Source organism: Hemitrygon akajei, chromosome 24 (genome assembly GCF_048418815.1).
Source record: "Hemitrygon akajei chromosome 24, sHemAka1.3, whole genome shotgun sequence".
NCBI lineage: Eukaryota > Metazoa > Chordata > Chondrichthyes > Myliobatiformes > Dasyatidae > Hemitrygon > Hemitrygon akajei.
Window position 1 is genome coordinate 16,144,443 of NC_133147.1, and position 14,109 is coordinate 16,158,551.

A 14,109-nucleotide genomic window follows, 5' to 3' on the forward strand; every position below is an offset into this window, starting at 1 on the left:
GACTTGACTAAAAAACGACGGAACAACAACAAATATACATTTAAAAATTTAATCAAATACATAGTGCAAAAATGAGAACAAAGAGATACTGCCTGACCAGCTGATTTCCTCCAGAATTTTGTGAGCGCTGTTCTGTGGAGGGGAGGCTGGCTTGCTGATGGAAACTTAAATCGGATGGGTTTTATTTCACACTATCTCCACTGTTAACATTGCATTTTTAACTCCACGTTTATATCATTGACTAAATAAATTCTATAGCTGCCGTGATGGGGTTAATGAACCGAATATTCACTTTCTTTAAACACGCGAAATCACACCTGTAAAAACCTCTGAACATGCAGCAATAAATCTTAGCTCCCCCGCGCGTGCAATTGTTGGGACGCAGACTACACCTGGTTGGAAATACGTGAGTTTCAATCTGATGGAAATCCAAAGCCGCTGCTGTCTCTGCAGCAAGCTGGGCTGACACACACTGGCAGCTTCAGGTATCTGCAGCTGCTGGCACTGATCGCAGATGGGCACAGAGTGAACAGGAAGAGCTGGGACTTCATGTTCACAGAACGTTCCAAGCCCTACCTCTGCTGGTCTGTTAAAACTCCTGGTTAGACCGCACGTGGAATATCCTGTTCAGATCTGTTTGCCTCATGCGGAAGAAAGATGCGGAAGGCTCAGGTGGTGACGAAAGGGAGTACAGGAGTGAGATATGCCAACGAGTGGAATGGTGCCACAGCAACAACCTGGCACTCAAAGTCAATAAGATGAAAGAACTGATTGCGGACTTCCGGAAGGGTAAGACGAAGGAACACATACCGATCCTCAGAGAGGGATCAGAAGTAGAGAGAGTGAGCAGTTTCAAGTTCCTGGGTGTCAAGATCTCTGAGGATCTAACCTAGTCCCAACATATCGATGTAGTTATAAAGAAGGCAAGACAGCGGCTATACTTTATTAGGAGTTTGAAGAAATTTGGCATGTCAACAAATACACTCAAAAACTTCTATAGATGTACCGTGGAGAGCATTCTGACAGGCTGCATCACTGTCTGGTATGGGGGGGCTACTGCACAGGACCGAAAGAAGCTGCGGAAAGTTGTAAATCTATCTTGGGTACTAGCCTACAAAGTACCCAGGACATCTTTAGGGAGCGGTGGCTCAGAAAGGCAGCCCTTATCTCACTGTTACCATCAGGTAGGAGGTACAGAAGCCTGAAGGCACACAATCAGTGATTCAAGAACAGCTTCTTCGCCTCTGCCATCCCATTCCTAAATGGACATTGAATCTTTGGACACTAATTCACTTTTTTTTTTAAATACAGTATACAGTAGGTATTTCTTTTTTTGTATCTTTTTTGTAATCTATTCAATAGGCTAGGCTAGGGGAGAAAAAAACCAGAGGACATGGGTTCAGGGTGAAGGGGGAAAAGTTTAAAGGGAACATGGGGGGGGGCATCTTCACACAGAGAGTGGTGGGAGTGTGGAATGATCTGCCAGATGAAGTGGTGAATGCGGGCTCACTTTTAACATTTAAGAAAATCTTGGACAGGTACATGGATGAGGGGTGTATGGAGGGATAAGGCCCGGGTGCAGGTCAGTGGGACTAGGCAGAAAAATGGTTCGGCACAGCCAAGAAGGGCCAGAAGGCCTGTTTCTGTGCTGTAATGTTCTATGGTTCTAATATACGTAACTGATTTACTTGTTTATTTATTATTTTTTTTCTCTGCTAGATTATGTATTGCTGCTGCTAAGGTAACAAATTTCACATCACATGCCAGCGATAACAAACCTGATTCTGATTCTGATACTTCTCTATCGATCCGTCTATTTATTGAGATACTGCACGGAATAGGCCCTTCTGGCCCTTTGAGCCATGCCACCCAGCGACCCCCTATTTAATCCTTGCCTGATCATGGGACAATTGACAATGATTAACCTACCGAACAGTAGGTCTTTGGACTGTGGGAGGAAGCCCATACGGTCAGAGGGGGAACGTACAAGCTCCTTACAGGCAGCGGTGGGAATTGAACCCAGTTCGCTGGGACTGTAAAGCATTGTGCTAACCACTATGCTACTGTACTGTGCAGAAGTGGTCTATGTTCTAAGCTGTGTTCAGTCACCACCACGAGCCTCTACTCTTTGTCTGGTATTGTATGTTTGAATTGTAGGACATATTATTGCAAAATGGCTACCGCAGAGACCCTGCCATCACCCAGGGCCCAAATATTCTGTCCATTGAAGAAGAGATTCACGTCAGCAACAAATAATATTCTGACAAAGCTCAGTGGTCAAGCAGCAGTTGCGAGAGGGAAGGAACTGCTAATATTTTGGGTCGAAACCCTGCGTCAGGGTAGTCTGGAGGTCGAAGTCTGAAGCCTGAAGGCCCAGAGGCCTGTGCTTGTAGTTGGAGGGCTGCCTGTGTGTGGGTGGGAGGAAGGAAAGGGGCTTGTTTTCCTGTTGTTGTTTTGCTGCTTGCTGTATTCTGTGCTGTTCTGCTGAGCATTCAGGGCACGCTGTGTTGGCGCCGGAATGTGTGAGGATGCCAACCTGTGGCACCGAGGTTATGTCGGCTGTTAACACAAGTGGCACACTTTACTGTATGTTTCAATGTACATGTGATAAATACTTGGCTATGGGGGCTAAGCTGTTGGGCATATTCAAGGCAGAGGTTGACAGATTCTTGATTAGTCAGGGCATGAAGGGACACGGGGAGAAGGCAGGAGACTGGGGCTGAGAGGGAAATGGATCAGCCGTGATGAAATGGTGGAGCAGACCCAATGGCCTAATTCTCCTATATCTTGTGTTTTTCTTTACTAGCCGTTATGCCGCTGGAATTTAGGGCAGCAATGAAGATCCTCCATCTCTGGCGGTGTTCAGGGCTTCCTTCATCGTGTCTGTAGCTTCCTCTCGGTTTTCACCACTGTCAGTCACGCAAGCCCCAGGTGGAGACTCAGGAATACCGTCACACTCAGATGTAGAAGGGCTCTTCATTGCTGTTTCCATAACAGTTTTGTTTTACCAGTCAGAGTTGTTAGCCCCGAGCTGAACCCCCGAACCTGGAGGACCAGTGGACCACTCTTAGTCTGACCTCTACCCTTTGACCTGTCTGGTGTGGGCAGCCCTACTAGGAGCCAAAGCATAAAGCCCTGACTCCAACCAGCAAAGCCCTCCGGGCCAGAGAGAGACACAAGCCTCCAAACCCTACGACAAGGGTGTGGTCCTCTTGGAGGGTTTCTTATGGTCTTGTGTTCTAAACGAATCTGAATCCGAATGGTTGAAGTTGTTTCACTGACAGGATTTAAGCACTTGAATCTCCTCAGCACAGACCGTGTGTTGGGGAAAGGGGTTAACGTGGAAAGGTGTCCACTCTTTGGTGTGGACAGGCTGGGTCAGTCTCCCTTTTCCATGCTGAACAAATCTACGATTCAATGATAATGATTCAATTCCAGTATTCATATTTCTCCACTCGTGGCAACTGCAGGTTTCATTCAGCGTCTCCACCCTACGCCCCCGCCAGACTCGTCACTAACTGACTTTGACAGGTAGCTCCACCATCACCTACATCATCCCTCACTCCTGGCCTCCACCCCGTCCCTGACCTTCCCTTTCGTTCTCTCAGCGACTCCTCAGCAACCATGTTTTGCCAACACAAGATTACTCCTCGGTGTGAGGAGGGGGTCAAACCTGTCAAACGCACACTCAGTCACACACACACACACACACACACACACACACACACACACACACACACACACACACACACACACACACACACACACACACACACACCAACCCCCAGACTCTGCTGGAGGAACAGGAACTCAGCAGATCAGCCAACATCTATGGAAATGAACAAACAGTCGACGTTTCGGTCCGAGACCCTTCTTCTGGACTGAGAAGCGTGGGGGAAGATGCCGGAATAAAGAGGTGGGGGAGGGGAAGGTGGCTAGCTGGGAGGTGAAAGGTGAAGCCAGGTGGGTGGGAAAGGTCAAGAGCTGGAGAGGAAGGAATCTGATAGGAGAGGAGAGTGGACCATCGGAGAAAGGGAAGGAGGAGGGGACCTGAGTTGAAGTAATAGTCAAGGGTGAGAAGAAGTGAAAGGTCTAGAGTGGGGAATAGAAGAAGGAAGGGGAGGGGGAATTTGTTTACCAGAAGGAGAAATATATAATTCATGCCATCAGGTTGGAGGCTACCCAGATGGAATATAAGATGCTGCTGCTCCACCTCCAAATACAGACAGAGGCAAAAGCCGCCAAACACACACACACACAGACGCACGCACGCACTCACACACACACACACACACACACACGCACACACAGACAGACACACACACACACACGCACACACAGTAAACAACATCTCAAAATCAACAACATCTATGAACCCCTGAGAGCCAGAGAAACAAGAGCTATTAGAGTTCAAAGGTCAACTGAAAGGGTAGCCAATCAGTACCAAGGGAAGCGAAGGGGTGGGGGCTATACAAACGCAAGCACTCCCAGAGAGAAACACCAACAACTACGCACTGAGGATGTCACCCTGACTGGTGATGAAACGTCTGCAAACTAATTGCCAAGCTCAGCGGACACCCAACATCGAACACCTCAACCTGAGCTTCCAATATTCACCACTATCCTAAGGTATGTTTGCAGAGAAGGTTCAAGAGTCAGAATGCTTTCTATGGTGCATCGATAAAGACTGGTAAGAGTTGAGGGGGACTTGCTGAGTCCTGAGGAAGTAGATGCAACCTTCCTTGGCCATGGCTGCACGGTTGGACCAGGATAGACTATTGGTGATAGTCACTGCCTGGAACTTGAGACCCTCAACCTTCTCATCCTCAGCATTATTAATGTTCACAGGAGCATGTCCAACACCCCGTTGCCCTTCCAGAAGTCAATGGTTGGATCTTTTGTACATTTCAAAGCGTCAAAGTGCATTTATTATCAAAGTATGCATGCAGTATACAACCCTGAGATTCGTCTTCCCAGAGACAGCCACGGAATAAAGGAATGCCACGGAACCTGCTCAAGGAAACATCAGATACCCGACGGGCAAAAAAAAATAGTGCAAACAGCAAAGAGCAAGTGAACGACACATAGAATGTCAAACATCAAACCAGGAGTATTCGATTCTGTTCAGTTTAGCGCCGCGCTGCCTCAGACCCGTTCTTCGCCGAAGCTCCCCAGTCTGCATTGATCGCCCTGATAAAGCCAATCAAAAACAGCAAAACAAAAGAGTAACCGGGATCCAGGAACACATGCAACGTTCAAAGGATTCAATGTACATTTATTATCAAAGTAAGGATGTAGTACACAACCCTGAAATTCGTCTTCTCCACGGACAGCGACGAAACAAAGAAGAACCATGGAACCTGTTTAAGGAAAAACATCAAACATGAACCTCTCTCTCTCTCTCTCTCTCACAAATGAGGGAGAGAGAGGTAACCCTCCTGCCACAGTGAGAGGGGAGGCCAACATCATCTTTGAGTTTAAATCAATCCTCCATCACTGTGGAGCTGCCATTAGTTGATGAGTCTTTAGCCAACCAACTCTCTATCGCTCTCTTCTCCACTAAAATGCTCCTTGTATATACTTCCTCTTCAGCGCTGCTTCAAGTATCGATCAACAACACTCCTGTAAAGATCTTTCCGATAAAGGAGCGATCGAACGGAACGTTGTTTCTTGTAGTTATATGCCAATTCTGTCCAGTAGTGAAGTGGACTTGCGTGGTATTTATGGGTCGGGATCAAAGGGATTAGAGTCAGGCGTTCAAATGCGGAATCCCACCAAATCCCCACGGCACGTTACCATACCAACCTGACGAGCCAGGCAGAGCACAGTTTCCACTCCAGACAGAAGTATTCCTTGGGACCTCAGTTAAGCCCAGTGCAGTGAGTTCAAACTCGAATTCGACGGCCTATCTACATTCACGGCGTTCCTTGAAGTAAAGCCACTGTGCGGAGAGCGGTGCGAGGTTACGGCAAGGCGGTAAGACATTGCATCAGTCCAAGCCTTAACTAAAGTGTGCAAAGGAATAACTCCAGATCGGAAACAAAGGTTTCAAAGGTACATTAAATGTCAGAGAAATGTATGCAATATACATCCTGAATTGCTTTCTCTTCGCAACCGTCCACAAAACAGTGGAGCGCCCCCAAAGGATGAATGACAGTTAAATGTCAGAACACCAAAGTCCCCCTCAGCTCCCCTCCCTCTCACGCGTAAGCGGCAGCAAAGCAACAATCCTCCCTCCCCCCACCAGCGAATTTTTAAAAAAACATCGGCACCCGCCACTGAGCATTCAAGCGTGCAGCAAAACAACAGCAAAGACACAGACTTTCAGCACCTCAAAGACTACTCGTTCACCTGGTATTCGACATACCACAGGCTCTCTCTCTCCCTAATAAGGCAGAAGAGGTGTCTCCGTTTCACAGCGAGAGGGGATTCATAACAAACAACTCATTGGTCCGTTGTGTCGCTTTCTCCGAGCTCTGTGCCCAAAGATCTCAGGTCTCTGGGCACACAGCCAAAGTTCTTCCAGCTCCCACGACACACCGGTCTGTCAGGACACCGACCTTCGATCCGCCCGGCTCCAGAGCCCCGAGATCCCAGGCCTCCGAAGGCGAGCTGACATCTTAGGCCGCGCCCTTGGCATGTCGGATAACGGCCAGTTGTGAAACCCCGAGAGCAGGTCCCATTCCCGCAAAGAGCCGAAGTCAGCGTGTAACTTCAGGTCAGGGTCTTCAAAAGAACCTTGAAAGGGGAAAATAGAGATATTAAAGATGGAGAGAGATCTGTTTCTGAAGATGCAAGCAAAGGAGTCGCCGTTTAGCGTCAACATTAGAATCAGGCTTATTATCACTGACATATATCATGAAATTTGTTTTTTTGTGTGTTAGTACTACACTGCAATGCATAAAAATATTATAAATCACAATTAACATATATATTTTAAAAAACAATTTGGTAATGCAGAAATAGAGAAAAACAGTTCATGCGTTCATTGTCCATCGAGAAATTGGATGGCAAAGAGGAAGAAGCTATTCCTAAAACATGGACTGGGTGTCTTCAGGCTCCAATACCCGATGGTAGTGACGTCAGTAATGAGAAGAGTGCATGTCCTAGGTTGTGGGTGTCCATAATGATAGATATCACCTTTTTGAGGGATCACCTTTTGAAGATGTCCTCAGTACAGGGGAGGCTAGTGCCCACAATGGCGATGGCAACGTCTACAACACACTGGGCCTTTTTCTGATCCTGTGCAGTGGCCTCTCCTTGTTGCCTTCTGGGACTCTTTCTGGCAATAGCTCCAGGAAGACGCCCAAAATGCTGGAGGAACTGGGCATCTACGGTGAGGAGTAAACAGATGGCATTTACTCCTCAGACCAAGGCCAGAAACATCGACTGGTTACTCCCCTCCATAGATGCTACCTGACTTACTGAGTTCCTCCCACATTTTCTGTTTGTTGCTCAAGAATTTTAGGACTCTGCAAAATCTCATGTATTTAAAATTTGGAGCTCCCAGAAATTTGTTGAATTTCACAAAAAGGATGCCCTGTCAGGGAGGAGGTGGGTGCAAAGATGACAGATGTCTCGAAGCCACTCTTAAGTAGGCACATGAATGTGCAGAGAATGATTGGATACAGACATTGCGTAGGCAGAAAGAATTTGTTAAGCATTTAATTAGATGTTTAATTAACCTGCCTCCAAGATGACCACAACCCCGTCGTTGGGTTTGGAGGTTTGCGTGCCTCATTGACCCAAAGAGCTATGTTGGCTGGAATCAGGGCTTTATGCTAGGTAGGGTCAAAGAGTAAAGAGTGGACCACTAGTCCTCCAGGTTTGGGGGCTAACAATCCTGACTGGTAAAACAAAATTGTTATGGAATCCCTCTAAATCTGAGTACAACAGTATTCCTGAGTCTCCATCCAGGACTTGTGTGACTGACAGTATTGAAAACTATGAGGAAGCTATTGACCTGATAAGGGAAGCCCTGATCTCCAGTAGAGATAGAGGACCTTCATTGCTGCCCTAAAGACCAGTGGTGTAATGGCCAGTAAGTTAATTAATCAAGCACAACATTGTGGGCTGAAGGGCCTGGTATTGGGCTCTACTGTTCTATATTCTATGCTCACATCTATAAACTGAGTAGCTAATCCACCTTTTTACCCGGTTGAAAACCAATCTTAGCGTAAAGAGCAGAATCCTTTCACTAATTTGCTGTTCTCCACAAGTGTGATTCATCCTTAGAAGGAGACTGGGGCTGGACCAATTCATAACCAGCTTGTAACGTTCAGCCAGGCAGCCTGAGAGAGTGAGGCAAGAGACTGCAGATGCTGGAATCTGAACGTCGGTCCTTATCACGTTTAGTCACTCGCTTGGCTCCCCACACATTAAAGGTTCAAAGGTTAATTTTAGGATAAGAGAATGTATACAGTATACAACCTGAAATTCATACTCTTCACAGACATCCACAAAACAAGAAACTCCATTGAATGAATGATAGAAACATCCTCCCCCTCCTAAAAGCCCAAGTGACTACCAACTATGATTCGGTACAGCCAATGAGTTTCACCATTCGTACAAAAATGTCTACCTCTGAATGTCTTCTATGTCCCTAATCTCCTCACTGATTCTTTTTGGATTTGCTTCACTAATCCAACATCGCATTCACCAATGTGAAGTGTTGCACCTCGGTAGAGCAAATGCAAGGAGTTTGAACACTGTGAAGGGCAAGATCCTTAACAGTGTTGCTGAGCAGAGAGATCTTGGGGTCCAAGTTCATAGCTCCCTTGAAAGTGGCTACACAGGTCGATAAGGTGGTTAGGAAGGCTTACGGAGTGCTTGCTTTTATTGGTTGGGGCACTAGTTCAGAAGTCAGGAGGTTACTTTGCAACTTTATAAAACTCTGGTTAGGCCACATCTGGAGTATTTCATACAGTTCTGGTTGGAAGGACGTTGAGACTTTGGAGAGGGTGCAGAAGAGGTTTACCAGGATGCTGCCTGGTTTAGAGGGCACGTGCTATCATGAGAGGCTGGGCAAACTTGGGTTGTTTTCTCCGGAGCGCCGGAAGCTGAGGGGAGGTTGATAGAGGCCTACAGGGTTTTAAGAGGCATAGGCAGAGTGCACAGGGAGTATCCGTTTCCCAGGGTTGAAATGTCCAATAACAGAGGGCATGCATTGAAGGCGAGAGGGGGTAGGTTGAAGTGGGACGTGAGGGGTACCCAGAGAGTGGTAGATGCCTGGAATGTACTGCCTGGGCTGGTGGTAAAAGCAAATACATTCAAGGATTTTAAGAGACGTTCAGTTAGGCACATGGATGCAAGGAAGATGGAGGGATATGGACATGGTGTAGGTAGGAGAATAAAAGAAGAATAGGGATGGCAGAAGACACCTTTACGAGAATGAAGAGTATACTGACCAACACTAAACTGGGCATGATGTCCCACCTCAGTGTACTGAAATGTTACATTTATCCTGTTATGTTATATGGCTCAGAATGTTGGACAATAACACGAAGAAACGAATTGAAGCAGCAGAGATGTGGTTTTTGAGGAGGATGCAAAGAATATCATGGACGAAACGATATCTAACGAGGATGTCATGAACAGAACAAGCACAAAAAAAGAAATAATGTCTGAGATCATGAAAAGGCAACGTGACTTCATTGGACATGTGATTAGGAAAGAGGAGTTAGAATGCATGGGAAGGATTGAAGGGAAGAAAGCAAGAGGAAGGCACAGACAAATGATGATGGAGACAGCAGCCAGAGAACTGGAAATGAATACCAATGAATTGATCCACTTGACCCGAAACAGGAGTGTGTGGGCCATGGCAGTCAAAGCTCAAACTGGGCATGGCACCTGATGATGATGATGATGAAGATGAAGATGAAGATGAAGATGAAGGTAGGAGGTATTAGTGTTTGGATTATTTTGATTTGCTTGTTAACTGGTTCAACATAATATTGTTGTACTCTTCTATGTCCTACGTCCTATCACCACAGGCACCAGAACATCTAAACAAATTTAGCTCCAGTTCCAAACTCGAGTTGTGTACGAACAGAGTATATACAGTGCCTATAAAAAAGTATCCCCCCCCCCCGCACCAGAAGTTTTCATGCTTTATGGTTCTACAACATTGAATCACAGTGGATTCAGTTTTGCTCTTTTGACACCAATCAACAAAAAACTCTTTCGTGTCGAAGTGAAAACCAAAATCTACAAATTGGTCTAAACTTATTACAATTACTTAACACAAAATAATTGACTGCACAAGTATTCACCCCCTCCCTTCAAGTCATCATTTAGTAGATGCACCTTTGGCAGCAACTACAGCCCTGAGTCTGTGTGGATAGGTCTCTATCAGCTTTACATATCTGGACAGTGCAATTTTTCCCCTATTCATCTTTACAAAACAGCTCAAGCTCTGTCAGATTTTATGTGGATCGTGAGTGAACAGGCCTTTTCAAGTCCAGCCACAAATTCTTAATTGGATTGAGGTCTGGACTCTGACTTGGCCACTCCAGGGCATTAACTTTGTTGTTTTTAAGCCATTCATGTGTAGCTTTGGCTTTATGCTTAGGATCATTTTCTTGCTGGAAGACAAATCTTCTCCCAAGTCACAGTCCTCTTGCAGACTGCATCAGGTTTTCCTCCAGGATTTCCCTGCATTTTGCTGCATTCATTTTACCCTCCGTCTTCACAAGCCTTCCAGGGCCTGCTGCAGTGAAGCATCCCCACAGCATGATGCAGCCACCACCATGCTTCACGGTAGGGATGGTGTGTTTTTGATGATGTGCGGTGTTTGGCTTATGCCAAAACATAGCGTTTAGTCTGATGGCCAGAAAGCTCAATATTGGTTTTGTCAGACCTTCTTCCAGCTGACTTCAGAGTCTCCCACATGCCTTCTGGGAACCTCTAGCCAAGATTTCATGTGATTTATTTTTCCCCAACAGTGGCTTTCTCTTTGCCACTCTCCCATAAAGCTGCAACTGGTGAAGCACCCGGGCAACAGTTGTATGTGTAGTCTCTCCCATCTCAGCCACTGAAGCTTGTAGTGCCTCCAGAGTTATCATAGGCCTCTTGGCAGCCTCCCTCACTAGCCCCTTCTTGCATGCTCACTTAGTTTTTGAGGATGGCCTGCCCTAGGCAGATTTACAGCTGTGCCATATTCTTTCCATTTCTTGATGACTGACTTAACTGCACTCCAAGAGATATTCAGTAACCTGGAAAATTTCTTCTCCTGACTTGTGCTATTCAATAACCTTTTCACAGAGTTACCTAGAGTGTTCTTTTATCTTCATGGTGTAGTTTTTGCCAGGATACTGACTCACCAGCAATTGGACCCTCCACCTGCAAGTGTATTTTTACTACAATCATCAGAAACACCTTGACTGCACACAGGTGATCTCCATTTAACTGATTGCATGACTTCTAAAACCAATTGGCTGCACCAGTAATGATTTGGTGTGTCATATTAAAGGGGGTGAATACTTATTCAAACAATTACTTTGTATTTTATGTTCATAATTAATTTAGATCACTTTATGGAGATCTGTTTTCACTTTGACACAAAAGAGTCTTTTTCTGTTGATCTGTGTCAAAAAAGCCAAATTAAATCCTCTGTGATTCAATGTCGTAAAACAATAAAACATGAAAACTTCCAAGGAGGCTGAATACTTCTTATAGGCACTGTAGATATATATATATATACACATATAATAGACTTAGTCTGAGCATTATGACACAAAAAAAGGCCCTTGGGGCCTATCTGGACTGTACCAACGTTATTCTGTCCACTCCCATCAATCCGCTCCTGCATTATATCCCTCCGCACCCCGCCCATCCATTTACGTATCCAAATTTCTCTTAAGTGTGGCAATCAAACCCGCATCCGCCACTTCCACTGACAGCTCGTTCCACACTCACTCCACCCCCCTGAACGAAGAAGTACCCCTTCAGGTTCCTCTCAAATATTTCACCTTTCAACCTTGGCCCGTGACCTCTAGCTCTAGTTTCACCCAACCTCAGTGGAAAAAGCCTGCTTGCATTTATTTACCCTATCTATGCCCCTCATAATTTTGTACACCTCTATCAAATCTCCCCTCATTCTCCTACACTCCAGGAATAATGTCCTAACTTATAGAAACTTTCCCTATAACTTAGGTCCTCAAATTCCGGCAACATCCTTGTATATTTTCTCTAAGCTTCTTCAATCTTATTGATATCTTTCCTGTTGGTAAGTATCAGAACTGCACACAATTCTTCAAATTTTGCCTCAGTGACGTCAATAGACAGTAGACAATAGGTGCAGAAGTAGGCCATTCGGCCCTTCTAGCCAGCACCACCATTCACTGTGATCATGGCTGATCATACACAATCAGTACCCCGTTCCTGCCCTCTCCCCATATCCCTTGACCCCGCTATCTATAAGAGCTCTATCTAACTCTCTCTTGAATGCATCCAAAGACTTGGCCTCCACTGCCTTCTGGGGCAGAGCATTCCACTCTCTGGGTGAAAAAGTTTTTCCGCATCTCAGTTCTAAATGGCCTACCCCTTATTCTTAAACTGTGGCCTTTAGTTCTGGACTCACCCATCAACGGGAACATGTTTCCTGCCTCTAGCATGTCCAATCCCTTAATAATCTTATATGTCTCAATCAGATCCCCTCTCATCCTTTTAAATTCCAGTGTATACAAGCCCAGTCGCTCCAATCTTTCAACATATGACAGTCCCGCTGTTCCGGGAATTAACCTTGTGAACCTACGCTGCACTCCCTCAATAGCAAGAATGTCCTTCCTCAAATTTGGAGACAACTTAGACAAGTTGTCTTAGACAACTTCAACATAACCTTCCAACTCCTGCACCCAGTGATTTATGAAGGCCAATGCACCAAAATCTCTCTTCCCGACCATATGAGGCCACTTTCGTGTCATCAAGTAGGCCTCTATCAAGTCAGCTGCCACCCTCCTTGGGTTAGATACCCATAATGCAGCAGCAGTAGCCGGCAACCAGTGGCATAGTGGCATCAGCACTGGACTTCAAGGCAAATGGTCCTGAGTTCGAATCCCGCCAGCTCCTCATGTGGTTTCCATCTGTACAAGGTCGAGCGAGCTAGCATAAAATAGTCAAAGGCTACGGACACGGAAAAATGCCACTTGATGCACGGAAAGAAACAATGGCAATACAGCAGGGGGGTGCGGGAAAGTAGGAAGGAATGCATGAAGATTACCGGTCAATAGCCTGGCCGCAAGAATGACCTCTTATCAGCCACCACAAGACCACAATGGACACTCTTTTCAGCCCTTCTAGCAGGGTTGCAATCCACCTCAGATTTACCCTACAGCTCTGTCAGGGTTAACTACCGCCTAGTCATGTCAAATGTAATTAAAACTGTTATCTTGAAGAGAGCCAGGCTGGTATGGTGATGGAGAAGAATTCATTAATGTGCAAGCCCGAGTTCCACAGCTGGCTAACAAACGTTATTATTTTAGAAAGTGCAGGGAAGTTTGAGACTGAAGTTATTATCAGTAATTACACGGAGGGCTGATAGAAGCGAAGGTTAATTGGTGTTCGCTGCCGAGGAATGCACCACACCTGCGATTCATACACACGGCCACCTGCTCTCCGCTGCTGGGCTCATTCCGCATCTGAGAAGCTTGGCTCGGTGCCCATGGTGGGAGAATTGTCAGCAGTGGGTCATGATAACCACTGCATTTGAGAAGGTCAAAGGTAGAGGTAAAGATCCCTGTCTGGTGGGGAAGACAAGAATGGTCTCTTGTCGCAAATGCCCTCCAGCTCCCGATGGATCAATGTTAGAGTTAGAAACTCACAGGAAGGTACTGCACAGACAGAAGTATATAAAAATAAGGGGAGATGGAGCAGACTTGTCCATTTAATCTCAGTGGGTTGAGATCAAACCCAATGATTCCAGTAGAGAGAATTGATTTTAAATATCAAATCAACCAACCACAACACAGAAGACTGAGAGGAGATTTGATAGAGGGATACAAAACTATGACGGGGTATCGATAGATTGATAGGGTAAATGCAAGCAGAGGTTGGGTGAGACTAGAACTAGAGGTCGTAGGTTAAAGATGAAAGGTGGAATGTTTAAGGGGA